General features: G+C 38.9%; 1 protein-coding gene across 10 annotated transcripts in view; it reads left to right on the forward strand.

Annotated features, from left to right (window-relative positions):
* The window catches only part of RBMS1 (RNA binding motif single stranded interacting protein 1), a 225,903-nt gene that overhangs the window by 80,654 nt on the left and 131,525 nt on the right, over nucleotides 1-13,724 (forward strand). Inside the window, exon 1 of one of the 10 annotated variants that reach the window (XM_058300797.2) lies at nucleotides 7,203-7,289. The exons of 8 other annotated variants lie outside the window; for them this stretch is intronic. The gene's annotated coding sequence lies outside the window, so the exon portion shown is untranslated. Of the gene's footprint in view, nucleotides 1-7,202; nucleotides 7,290-13,724 lie in introns of those variants that run through there. One more of the 10 variants, XM_058300798.2, reaches the window with a different exon arrangement.

A 13,724-nucleotide genomic window follows, 5' to 3' on the forward strand; every position in this document is an offset into this window, starting at 1 on the left:
TTTATTATGTCTATCTACTGAATGCATAAAGCAGTACAGGTATAATATGGTGATTGTGGCAAGGGGGCTGAGGAGGGTGCAAGCAGCTCAGCTCTGTTCCTTCATGATGGATTCCTTTGGGAGACGGGAGTAAAGTTTCTCATTCTGACCTCTGAAGACCATGCCCACTAGTTTTAAGACCCACTGTCAGATCTCCTCAGAAAAAACTGAGTATGTGAGTCATTTACTTGTAACCCCTTAGTAGCTCTGTGTTCTTAGGAAGGTTAAAAATGAGTGTTTCAAAAAATATATTTCTACGGCCTAGGCTCCAAATAAAAGGAACGTGTGCATGAATTTGCATGCAGTGTGTTCATGCACCCATATGCCTTATTTTATAGATTCTAAGATGTATCTTTTTCACATTTCAACATCTCTGAAATTAGGATGCATCTTATGATTGATGATATCTTTATGATAATAATTATTATCTTTTTTTTTTCAAGTGCTGACATCTCAGGAATTGTCAAGCATCTTACAATCACTGGCTTCTTAGATGACATCAAAAACAGTTTACATCCAAATATCAGTGATCTCAGAGAGATGAATAGAATGCTTCTTTTTCACCCAAAAATCAAAGCAAGATTTATTCTGACAATAACAGTTAAGACCAAGAAAAACCATTTGGTCATAAATTCCCATTTTCTTAACTGGTCCTATACAGCCCACAGAGGCATAATGCAGTATTTATTACTACCTTTCTCATGATCCCAACCTATTTAAAGATTATCATGAAAATTCACTATGTTTAGTATAATCTGTAAAGCATATTAATTAACATTAAAAACATTTTTAATATGGTAACATAGAATACAAAAGTTCCCATTTTAATAATTTTTAAGCATGTAATTCAATCATATTAAGTACATCCACAATGTTGTGTCACCTTCACCACTACCCATTACAAAATGCTTTTATCACCCCAAATAGAAACTCTGTATCCATTAAGCAATAACTTTCCACTAACTGCCCCACCTCACCGGTAACTTCTAATCTATTTACTCTCTCTATGAATTTGCTTTTTCTATGTATAAGTGGAATCATACAATATTTGTCCTTTTGTGTCTGGCTTATTTCACTTGACATAATGATTTCAAGGTTTATACATATTGCAGCATGTATCATTCTTTTAAGATTTGATCACTATAGTTAATTTTTTCTTTATTTTTAAAGGAGCTTTAGATTACATAAATGTTATTGAAAATATAGGCGATTCCCATTTATTCTACCCTTCCCCCTCCCACACTTTCCCCCATTAACAACATCTTTCATTAGTGTGATACATTTCTTAAAATTATGAACACATACTAAAGCACTGCTACTAAGTGTGGTCTATAGTTTACATTTTGTTTTACACTTTGCACTACGAATTTTTATTGGTTTTGACAAAATGTGTAATGGCCTGTATCTGTCATTGGAGTGACGTGCAGGACAATTCAAATGTCCCCAAAGTATCCCATGTTACACTTATTCATCCCTCTCTCTCCCCTCAGGACCTCTGGTGGCCACTGCCTTTATATCAGTGTTAACAAGATCTCCCATTGCTAGAATAATCATAAATCTACTTAAGTCCATAGTTGCATTCCCCCTTATATTTTTTCATTTCTCTATCTTGAAGCTTTCGGATGGTGATTTCCAATGTGCTTCTGATTGAGAGGGGGCTTAGATCCCATGAGGCAGATGGTTGGAATTGTCTTCCTTATTATGGGTAACACTCTATTTCTTGGGATGGATGTTGTCCATCCTTTTGTTACTTGTCCTAGTTGAGTCCAATGAACTGGAGAGTAGGTGTTGGCTGCAACTCTGCTGAGATTCAGGGCTCACCCGGCATATGAAGAGCTGGAAGATTTAAGTCTCTAGGATATATATTTAATGGGTATAATGTTAATTATAGGTTCAAATAAAATGGACAGAGGAACCATGTGTAGAAAAATTGTAAATGAGTGTATTTCTGAAACATTGGGGGAGATGGGTTACCATATACTCCAAGGTAAGGTCCACTGATGGGGTGCCAATTTCCTGGGGTTGTCTGCCCTCTCTATAGTGTCTGGATATCCCTAGAACTGTGAGGAGCAACTCTACTTAAGGCACTGTTTATTGTAGCAGTCAGTGAGATCCTCCTGAAATGTACATAAGCATAACCTCCGGAATGACCTCCCGACTCACTCTGATGTCTTTTAGCCATAAAAACTCATTTGCATGTAATATTTCCCCCTTTTGGTCTAGGTCGTTCTTCAAATGCTTCATTAGTTGGTGCTTGGCATTAATCCCTCAGTGTCATGGAGGCTCTCCCCGGGAGTCATGTCCCATGTCAAAGGGAAGACAGTGAATTTATATGCTGAGTTTGGCTTAGAAAGTGGCCACACTTGAGCAACAATAAGGCCCTCAGGATGCAATATATATTATCAGGCCAAGATTTGATTTCACAAGGACAAGGTTCATAAGTCCAAGCATCAATAATCAAGGGCTTGGTGCATTGATCTGCCCTCCTCTGTTAGGAACTGCCCATGTACTACAGAGATTCTCGCCACTCTATGAGAGAATGTAACAGGACTCCTCAGGATGGGACCTGAGCATTCCTTTGGTTATTCTTTGGGTCACCACCCACTGAGACAATACCCCATGACCACATGAACACACTCAATTTCGTAGAGGCATGCCCCAGGTGCATCCCCCCACACACATTCTGCCCTGCCCCCCCCAATCACTCCGGAACAGTGACCCTCCCCTACCACAGCTGCAACCTCTCTGCAACCCAAAGCCAACCAACCAAATAATGATATAATGCCAACAAAAATAAACAATAATATAATGAAATAATATTGTGACTTTCATTACCATAAGATCTGTTATCTTTTATGTATATTGATAATTTCTTCTGTAAGTTCCCTCAGTGTCTTATTATTTTCACTTTATTTTCCAAGAATCTTTAGGTTACAGAAAAATCACATAGAAAATACAGGGGATTGCCCCTCTCCCCCCACATCCTTTCCTACCAATAAAATCCTACATGAGTACGATTCTTTTATCGAAGCATTGCTGCTAACCATGGTCCATGGTTTACATTATGGTTTACCTTTTGCATTGTATAATTTTACAGGTTCTGACAAAATGAATAATTGCCTCTGTCCATCATTGCAAGATCATGCAGAACCACTCAAATGCCCAAAGGTGCCCTATATTCCACCCATTACTCCCTTCCCCTTCCCCTCAGAACCTATGTTTCAGTTTTTGAAGGATAAGATTCATAATTACATGGACTAATATTGAGGGCTTGGCATACTGGTCTGTTGTTTTTTTTTTTTATTAGGTGCTGCCTGTGTACTCAAGATGTTCTTGCCCCTCTATTTGAGCACATAGCAGGACTCCCCAGGATGGGAATTTAATATTTTCTTGTATATTGCATGGGTCTCCACCCACTGAGATAATACCCTATGCCAAGATGAACACGTTTATATTCCATAGAAGCATGTCCCAGGTGCATCCTTCCCCACATATCCCCCAACCAGCAATGCCCTGCACCATTGACCCTCCCTGCCATATTTGCCAAAAAAAAGAAGCATTCCCACCATTGTAGTTTCAACTAGGCCTACAAATCTCCAGAGTTCACCTGTTCCTTCCTCCAGTCCTACCCTCAGTTCCATGAATAGTCCATCCCAACCCCCCATTCCTGCTCACCCTCACATTCCTATGCTGTTGACCCCATTCATCACCACCCTCTACTGCCAAACCACCCTCTTTTACCTTATCACAGGTTTTGCCTGTATTGAACATTGACTCATCCCACACCACTCCCTTTCTGTCACCTGATAATCTATCCTCTAGACTCTAGGTCTGTGAGTCTGCTCAATAGGCTTACATTATATCAGTGAGAAGATCATGCAATATTTGTCCTTTAGTGAATGGCTTACTATATTTCTTACACTTAGCTCTTTTTAACTTTATTCATGTTATTTGACAAGAGTGTGAAAATCATTATTTCTCCCATTTGTGTTAAGAAATCTAGCTACCTCATCCACTCATGCCTCCAGTAAAATCTACTATGTGCAGGACATTGGGTTAAGTAAATCAGCAATTTACAGACTGTTTAGGCAATTCTTATTGTTAAGTCTCAAGAAAAGATGACTTAGCCCTACTTAAGAAAAAAGGAGATATTTTCGTTTCCTAGGTAGCTCAAAGCAGATACCATGAAATGGGCTGGCTTTAAACAAATGGAATTTATTAGCTTAGAGTTTGACACTGTGAGAATGTCCAAATAAAGGCATAATCAAGGTAATGCTTTCTTCCCAAAGACCAACTAGTGATCCATGGCTCCTCTGTAAGGCACATGGTGGCATCTGCTGGTCTCTCCCTTCTTTTCTTTTCTTTTCCTTTTTTTTCAAAGATTTATTTATTCTATTTTCCAACCCCCCACCCCCACCCTGGTTGCCTGCTCTCTGTGTCCATTCATTGTGTGTTCTTCTGTGACCGCTTCTATCCTTGTCAGCGGCACAGTAATCTGTGTTTCTTTTTGTTGCATCATCTTGTTGTGTCAGCTCTCTGTGTGTGCGGCGCCATTCCTGGGCAGGCTGCACTTTCTTTCACACTGTGCGACTCTCCTTACAGGGCACACTTCTTGCACATACGGGGGACACCCCTGTGTGGCAGGGCACTCCTTGCGTACATCAGCACTGCGCATGGGCCAGCTGCACATGGGTCAAGGAGGTCTGGAGTTTGAACCGGGGACCTCCCATGTGGTAGGCGGATGCCCTATCCAGGACGCCCTATCCATTGGGCCAAGTCTGCTTCCCTCCCTTCTTTTCTAAATTCTGTTGATTTCAGCTTCTTGATCCCCTGGTACCCGCCCTCTCTATCTCCCTTTGCTCCCCACCCCCCACCCTGCCTTCATTCTGTTTATAAAGGACTCAAGTAAGAGGATTAAGACCCACCCTCAATGAGGTGGGTCAGACCTTAACTGAAGTAGCCTTGTCAAAAGATCCTACTTAAAATAGGTCCACACCCACAGGAATGGATTAAATTTAAAAACATGTCTTTCTGGGGGTACATACAGCTTCAAACCATTACGTTAGGGCAGTATAAATAGAAGCAAAAGCTCTATTCAATATACAGACGACATAGATTCTACACCTGGGGTAGAACTGTGACGGATAGGTTCAGATTTGATGATTAGAATGAATTTATTATTGGTCAAAGTGTCCAAAGAGAGGCAGTGGCATTCATTCGATTGTTGAAATATGTATTGAGTGATTGTTATGTCAGGAACAGACACCTTTAATGATTCTTTACTACCCTGAAAGTCTGTATTTCCAGGCTCAAGTTACCTCAGCCTATCTCACCAGTTTAAAAAAAAGAAAAGAAAAAGAAAAGCAGGGGTGGGATGGAGCTGGCCCTGTTCCATCTCTGAGACTATAATGAGAAAATAGAGTAAAGCATTCTGTCTTTTTCTGAAAATTTTTACAAACACTTCCCCTTCCCCCATAACCTCTCATCTGCTTTCTTTCTCTGTGAGTCTGCTATTTATAGTTATCCCTTATAAGTGATATCATACAACTTTTGTCTTTGTGGATCTTGTTTATTTCACTGAGCATAATGTATTCAAGGTTTTTCCATACTGTAGCATGCCTCATAACTTCATTTTTTCTTATGACTGAATAATATTCCATTGTTTATGTACCACATTTCTTTATTCATTCGTTGATGGAAATTTGAGTTGTTTCCAACTTTTGAATATAGTGAATAATGCTGCTATAAACATCTGTTTGTGACCTTGTTTTCACTTTCTTTGGTGTATACCTAGAGATGGGATTGCCAGGTCAAATGGTAATTCTATATTTAACTTTTGAGGAGCCACCATAGTGCTTTCCGTAGTACCTGCACAATTTTACATTCCCACCAAGTGTAAAGGTTTCTTTATATATTCATTATGTCTGTGTGTATGAACACAAATATGTATTTCATCTGTCGGTAATATATCCTCAGAAGCTATCTACACTGTAGTTCTTCCCTCTGGCACTTTCCCCAATGTAATCATCCTTTGGCTGAAACGTCATATCTGCCACTAGAGAAAATATTAGATTGGGAGGTGAAAGGAGGGTGGTTCTGGGAGTATCTGTTTAATATGGTGTTAGCCCTGAGAGTGTTCTTTATAGTTTGGAATTAGGAATTGCTGATGTCATGGTCAGTCATATTGTCATGACAACTTCAGAATTTCTTGATTTGCCTTCTCTTCGCTTGGGGAGTATCAATTTGCCACAGGTCTGTCGTCAGTTCTCCCCATGTGTTAAGTGTATAAGATAACCTAGAACTAGTCATTCTTAAAGACATTTAGGGTGGGGAAATTTCCATAAGCTCCTTATGTAGCCCTTTCCAGTATTTTTAACTATATATTGTAATGTTGGAAAGTTTGCCCTCATATTCAACTGAATGAAATTCAGGTGTAATTCTGTATCTTTAACTGAACTTTTATATTTATAATCCAGTGGAGAATGAAAAAATTTTCAGCATCCTCATTAAATATCCCATCCTCCTCTTCTTCAGGTGAAATAGACCTAATTTAATGGCAATCGTAAGAGATGAAGGGAGTAGAAACAATTTTACTGTTTTTCTTCTGTGTTTTGAATTGCTTTGAAACTCAACTTGGGCTGTGGTACAGAGACACTGGTTGTGCCCCAGACATTTAGGAATGTCTCACAATGACCTTACAGGAGGGGTTTGTATGTCCCAGTTACAGTTTGCTGTGTACCATCAAAGTTGTCGTTCCTGCAATTGCTGGTCCTCACAGAAAGGAGATGGTCAGCCCAGGTTCTAATTTTGTTTTACATGATTTAAAGATTTTTTTTTTCTCTTTACTTTCTACAAGTACTGTAGATACCCTTTCTGTACTTTCTGTCTCTTCTCAGGTCATAAAACATGATGTGGATATGATTAGTTATTTTCATAATGCAACTCCTTCCTCACCTATTCAGCTCTTATTCCTTTACCCATAATTGTTCATTCAGATACAGTAGATTATTATGTTGACTCCCCTCTTTAGATAAGCTGTAATTTCAAAGATTACTTGGTATTAACTTCCTTTCATAATGTTAAAGTTTTGCTATAATTCATGGGAAATACTTTTTAGTGTTGAGAATTTTCTTGATTTATTCTAAAAATAAACACATTTTCTTACAGGCTTGTCATAGGCATGGAGAGTAACAGCTCCAATACTAGATTTCCTCACTCAAATGATATAGCGGATTGAGGCATCCATCCAGGTAATTCAGGAAAACAGCAACCCACAACAAATGAAAAATGGAGCTCTCCTTTATTTTGTTATGGATTTTGATCCCTGGATCCAAATTCATTGTCATACAGAACAAAACAATCTTGAATTTTTAATTTATATGGTCTATTTTCTCCCCATATTTTGTGTACTGGATAAAATAAGGACCCATTTACCTAATTTTTTGTTATAGAAAACTTAGGAAAATAAATTTAACTTATAGAGAACCCTTATCCCAAACATTCGTAGTGAGCTTTGAATTTTATTAACTATTTAGCAAGCGCAGGGCAATAACTAATTTATCAACAGATTATATCACAAAGCTTTTTTGTGCATAAATTATGTTTGAAATTTGGAGGATATTTCCCCATAGAAGGAAATGTCCTGAATAGTGATTAGGACTTAGTGACCCACAGGTATCTGTGAATCCCTTAATGAAGCCAATCTCTAACATGTCTGCTGCTTTTTAATGGAAAATATGTTCTCAGTTCCAGTTTAGGATTTTGGGAATACCTTTCCCCTAATCACCATACCAGCTCCCAAAAGATAATTCTCTCTGCCTCTCTTCCAGCTTTATCCCATCAACTGTCAGGGGAAATAAAACTCGTTACAGGAGAGAAGGTGCACCTTAGCAGCCATCAGTTAAATGAGATTTAGGAGTTAGTTTGGGGCCAGAATATATGTCTGAGCCCTTACTTTCATGGCAGGCATAGTGCTTTACATGTTTTGTCATATTTAGTCTCACATAAGCTCCTTAAATATCTCATTCCAATATTCTTAGCTATATATTCTAATTTTGGAAAGTTTACCTTTATGTTTACTAGAACAGAAATTCGGTGTATTTTCATATCCCTTTATACACGTGCAAACTGAGGTTTTAAGAGAAGGTTGAGTGACTTGCTCAGTGTTGCTCAGGAGTAAAGGGTGAGGCCGATGGGCAGACCCAGGAACTCTGATGCCCAAGCTTGGGCTCTTATTTACCAGGCAGATTTCTCCTTGTGGGTTTGGATTTGATCCTTAGCTAATAGTCATAACAACCTTGGTATTACTGGAGGTGGAGGACTTTGGAGTCAGAGAGATCTGAGTTCAAATCCTACCTCCAGTATGTATTAGACCTATGACCTTGGGCAAGTTACTTAAACCTTTGGGCCTTGGTTTGTTTTTCAGTAAAATAGGGATAATCATTAGAGACTCACAGGGTTTTTTGTGAGGAATGTACTTAGAAAATGCCTGGCATATAGTAGTTACTCAATACATGACAGCTATTATTATTTATTAGTCCATGCAGAGAAGCAGCAATAGAGCAAAACCTATTTTTTTTTTCTTTTCACCAGGATAGCTATAAGAATCATCAGAATATAGCTTCTGATAACAGTCATCAGAATATGGCTGTTTATGTGGTTCTATATACCATCTAGGATTATAGCTATAGTTTTATTTTATTATACTGGTTTCATTTTTATATACACGCAATTTTATATGTGTCTAGGGAGCCTTTAAAGTCTAGAATAAAAATTGCAGATTTTTAAAAAAACAAAATAGTAAATAATAAAAAGCATTTCTGCTACTTTAGACATAGGGTACTTTATCAACTCTTATTTTATATCAGAAAGAACAGAAATTTAAAGAATCTGCTGATCCATCTTTTTTCTTCTTTTTTTTCCAGTTTTGCCAGGAGCCAAAGGTTTTGTGAGCATTTAAACAGACTCTCAAATATAATGGTTTTTCAGTGTGAACTGCTTACACTAACGAATACTGTATGGTTATATTTTATTCACTATAAGTTGTCATTTGAAATGACATTGACTGAATTTTTACTCTTAATTCCTTTCTCTTTTTAATTTGAGAGAAAACAAAATGGTGCTTGAAATGTTTTAGAAGTGATGCAGGGGTAGAACCTGCTATCAGTCTATTCTTTCCTTGATACAGGAATTCTACTCTTATCTCACTGTGGACATCTTCTCTGCCTCCATTTCTTTCTTTTTTTTTTTTAAAAGATTTATTTATTTTCCCCCCTTCCCCTCCTCCCGCCCTGCTGTTTTTGTTGTCTATGTTGTCCTCTCTTCTCATTTTCTCTCCTCTAGGATTCACCAGGATTCGATCCTGGAGATCTCTGATGGGGAGAGTGTTTCCCTGTCAATTGTACCACCTCAGTTCCTGGTTTCTGCTGCACTTCACCTTGACTCTCCTCTTATCTCTCTTTTGATGCATCATCATCTTGCTGCATGACTCACCTGCACGGGCACTGGCTCACCATGGAGACACACTTTCTCTTCTTTTTCACCATGAGACCCCAGGGATCGGACCCAGGTCCTCCCATATGGTAGGCTATCACTTGAGCCACATCTACTTCCCCATTTCTTTCTTTCAAAGCTTAGCTTATCTCCATGCTTTCTTTTAGTAATTCATCCAAAGACTCTCTCTCTTCTGTGCTCAGTAAGTGTGTGCATTGGCTAGGGCTCCCCCAGGCTCTTGATCCCATCTCATTTGCTCCCTTCAGGGAGTTTCCTCAATTAGCCTGTGATGGTTTCAGCAGTGATTACCCTTTCTTGAACAATGTCCATCTCTAGTTTTGTTTTTCTGGTCTTCTGCACAATGCTTCTTTCTGAATGTCCCTCAAACAAAACATTTATACAGCTGAGCATGCCACACCCATGTTATATCCTGTATGGAGCTTTCCCTCCCCTGGATTCCCAAGGCACATAATTGTCTAGACCACTTGCCTGGCACTTATCACTTAATACTTGCCTTATTAGTGTCCAGCAACTCAGGTACTGTCTGGGTGACAATATACCCAGAAATTGGAACATAATTTGTAAGATTTCTTGAGATGCAGAATTATAGAGTTGAAGGAACTCAAGACCAAATCTTTTAACACTAGATAGTTCTAGGTTTTTACCCTAGCTTGCTAATTACTAACTCCTGGGGAGGTCAGCCAGCCCTACTTAAATCTTTTTGCTCTCATCTGTGAGTTGAATCTAATAACTCTTCCCACCTCATGGGCTTGTGAAACGAAATGAGATGTGAAAGATATAAAAATGAACATCTCCTTCTGAAATTGTTTCTATGGGGCAAATGTCTCCTAAATTCATATTTTCATTTTTGAAATTCAGCTATACAACTTTTATCATTTGCCGATGGTACCCTTATGTATAAACCTTATCTCACCTACTACATTGCACACTTCTGGAACGTACTGATGGTTACATCCTTATTATTCTTATTCATATACTCCCATTGACTTACAGAATGTGATCTCCTGTATTGCTCATAGTCTTTCCATTCATTCAGAAATGGCCTTGGTCCAAGACATAACTTCTTTAAAGGAAACTGGACAAAAATGTGGGAGACAAATGTCACTGCACCTAGGCTACTGAAACAGACCTTTTACCAGACTTTTTTTTAACCTCTTAAAACCTAGTCCATGGTGTAAACAACTGTAGATAGAATATTCATTTAACCATTCGACTAACAATCATTGAAAAGTGACCTTTTTACCTAAATTTGCTCTTTTTGCTTGTCTTTGATTCCCACTACACCCTTGCTACTGTTCTTTGATGGTCAGACAAACTTACTGAGTTTAAATCCACAAATCGCCACTATAAAGCCTTGAAAAATAACAGCAGCTGCCATTTATTAAGTTTGGCACTTTTGTTGGTGTACCGTACATATACTTAAAACAATCTTGTCAGGAGTTTGGGACCCAGAGAGGTTAAGTAACTTGCCCAAAGCCATGTGGCTAATAAGTGGGAAGCTGAAATTTGGAGCTAGATCTGTTTGATTCTAATTTTTTCTAATGTTCTTTGAATTGCAAATTCAAGATTCACTTACACTGTCTGATGAAGAGGCAGGGGTTCTCTTACTTATACACATGGAGGGGCTGTTGTAAGTCTTCACAACCAAAGCAGCTCTAGGACCTGCTACTCGCTCCGTCATCTCATGGGCTAAGTGCTCACCCATTCCTGGCATGTGCTCTGCTCTCTTCTTGCTGCCAGGCAGCTTCCTGTTTACTCATCGTTTCTGCTTCCTCATAACCTTGGCTTGCATATGGTTTTGGCTTGCTGTGGCCTCAATGCTACCCCCTGATACTCTTTTTCAGTGTCTGTCCGTTTCCTAACTAGTTCAACTTCTTTGAGTATTCTGAATCAGATTCCCAGGGATCAGAATCTGATTGACCCTGCTCATTTCTACAGTCTGTCATGCCATAGGTCATTGGCCCTTCTGTGGATTGGCTGTTCTTGGGTCCGGTTCTCACAGCTTTACCCACTAGTTGAGGTGATGAAAGAGGATGTTGTAGGGTAGTCCATACAGCAAGGACTCTGTTTCCCCTTTGGAGAGGATGGCAAACCTTAAGATAGGTTCCAAAGTTCTTATTCTTACCATGATAAATTGAAGTTTCTCTGGAATGTTTCTTTACTTTCTCAATCTTAAAATATATATATTTCAACGGTCAATAAACTTTTCCAGATGAATCATACCAGGAGCCATCCCTGTTATCACTCTTAAAATTACTAAGCATTTGTGAGTATCTGTAATTGATTATATATATTACATGTTTTCATTTCTGTTTTTCTTATATTGAGATCATTTGGGATTTAGTGACTTATAGTATGTCTTATATTCTTTGACGGTAGAAGGTCTTTGTTCTTCTTTCTTTACAATGCTTTATTTAGTTAAGAATTACTTAGCACCTACCTAAGTGTGGAACTTTTGAACACAGGGTGGTGGGCATTGTTTTAAAAAATATGTGCCTTGTGTTCTCTCATATTATGTAATACACCATTATACACTGTCACCTACATTTTGATTTTTAGATACCCTTTTTAGCCTTAAAATGGAATGCCCATTTCTTTTTAAATTCTAATTTAATTTTTATCACTTAAAAAAAACAACACTTTTCTTGCCCCTATGAAACTATTGCAGAATATCTAATCATGCCTTGGCATCCTGGAATAGCACAAAATCTGAAGTATCATGACCTCAGAATAGAGCCATAGAAAAATGAATCTATACTGTTCTTTTGTGGTTTAGATTGTGGTTTCCTAAGAGACCAGTCATGACAACTGAGGTTGTACATGGAATTTTTCTGATAGATGACAGGTCTGAACTGCTGGGGTCTTGGGCAGAAAGATCTCAGGAAAAAGGACTCATGACTTGAACAGTTCTAACTAAAACCTTATATTTTAATGCCAATGCTTGATAACTGGCAGTAGAGGATCCTGTTGAGTGGAGACAGCAAAGGGGCAGCCAAATTAATGGGTGTGTATAGTAGGAAATGGTTCAAACATATATATTAAAATACAACTGAGTATTAGTAGTAAGGTGTTTGATATTAAGTCACCTTGAAAGACAGGTATTTTACTGTGACTTTTACCTAGCAAGTTCTTACTTGCTGATTGTGGGCCTAGTACTATGCCTAGAATAAGTTTTGTTTTTTTTTTTACGATAGGAATTTGGAAATATGTGTACTTTGTTTATATAGTAGTTTTTAATGGGTGAGACTTGCTAATTCTCATCACTTTTACTGGAGCATGTTGGGAGCACCTTGGAGAATGGAGGCAGCTTAAGTCACCAGAAGGCTGTTTAAGATGGATATTTTTTAGTTTGTTGCTGCTGGAAAAGCCCTTAAGTGCCCATAGCTTTGCCAGATGACTCGATTTCCATAGAGGACACTTCGTTTTCCTTATGGTAGCCAGTTATTCAGTGCATTCACTTAGACAAGTTGGGAATTTTCATTATCATGGTTGATGGCCCTTTCCAGGAAGATGTCCGAGTGAAGAGTGCAAGGGAGAACTTTGTAATTTTTGCCGTGGTGATACTATTCTGTAATACTCACTGTGGAACCGGCTAACTTGAAAGACGGGTAGCCTGGCCCGGAGCTTATCCAGGGCTGGCTGGCTTCTCTCTGTCGCGCTTGCTGTAGAGGCCTCTGCACTGCACAGGGGCTGGGCTTTCCGGGCTAGATAGGTCAAAGGGAAGGAGATTCAAAAAAGGGTCAGTCTGATGACTGGTATTAGATCATTTCATGCCGGAAAACAAAGGATATTACCTCTCCTTTGTCCCTTCTTTGTCGCATTTTGTGTCCCTTGAATAAAACACATACATATGGTAGCATAACACTATTACACATTTCAGGAAGGAAAGAAGGCTGACCAAACCGATGGCTTTCAATGATTTTCACTGTCCAACTGATATTGTCATCTTGAGGGAAAGCTAAGCTCTAACATATGAATGAAGCGCAAAACTTTACCATTCGTATTTGGGGTGTGGGAGTGGAGACCTGATTTTCTCTGCGTTTTAGCATGTGAAGAGGGGAAACAGCTTTGACGGCGGGCTGGTTTGTTCGTTGAAGTAGGAGTGATTGCCCGCACCTTTACTGGGAGAGGGCAGGGATGGAGAGGGGCTGGGAAGAAAGAAAGGGAAGGGA

This window comes from Dasypus novemcinctus, chromosome 7, assembly GCF_030445035.2.
Source record: "Dasypus novemcinctus isolate mDasNov1 chromosome 7, mDasNov1.1.hap2, whole genome shotgun sequence".
NCBI lineage: Eukaryota > Metazoa > Chordata > Mammalia > Cingulata > Dasypodidae > Dasypus > Dasypus novemcinctus.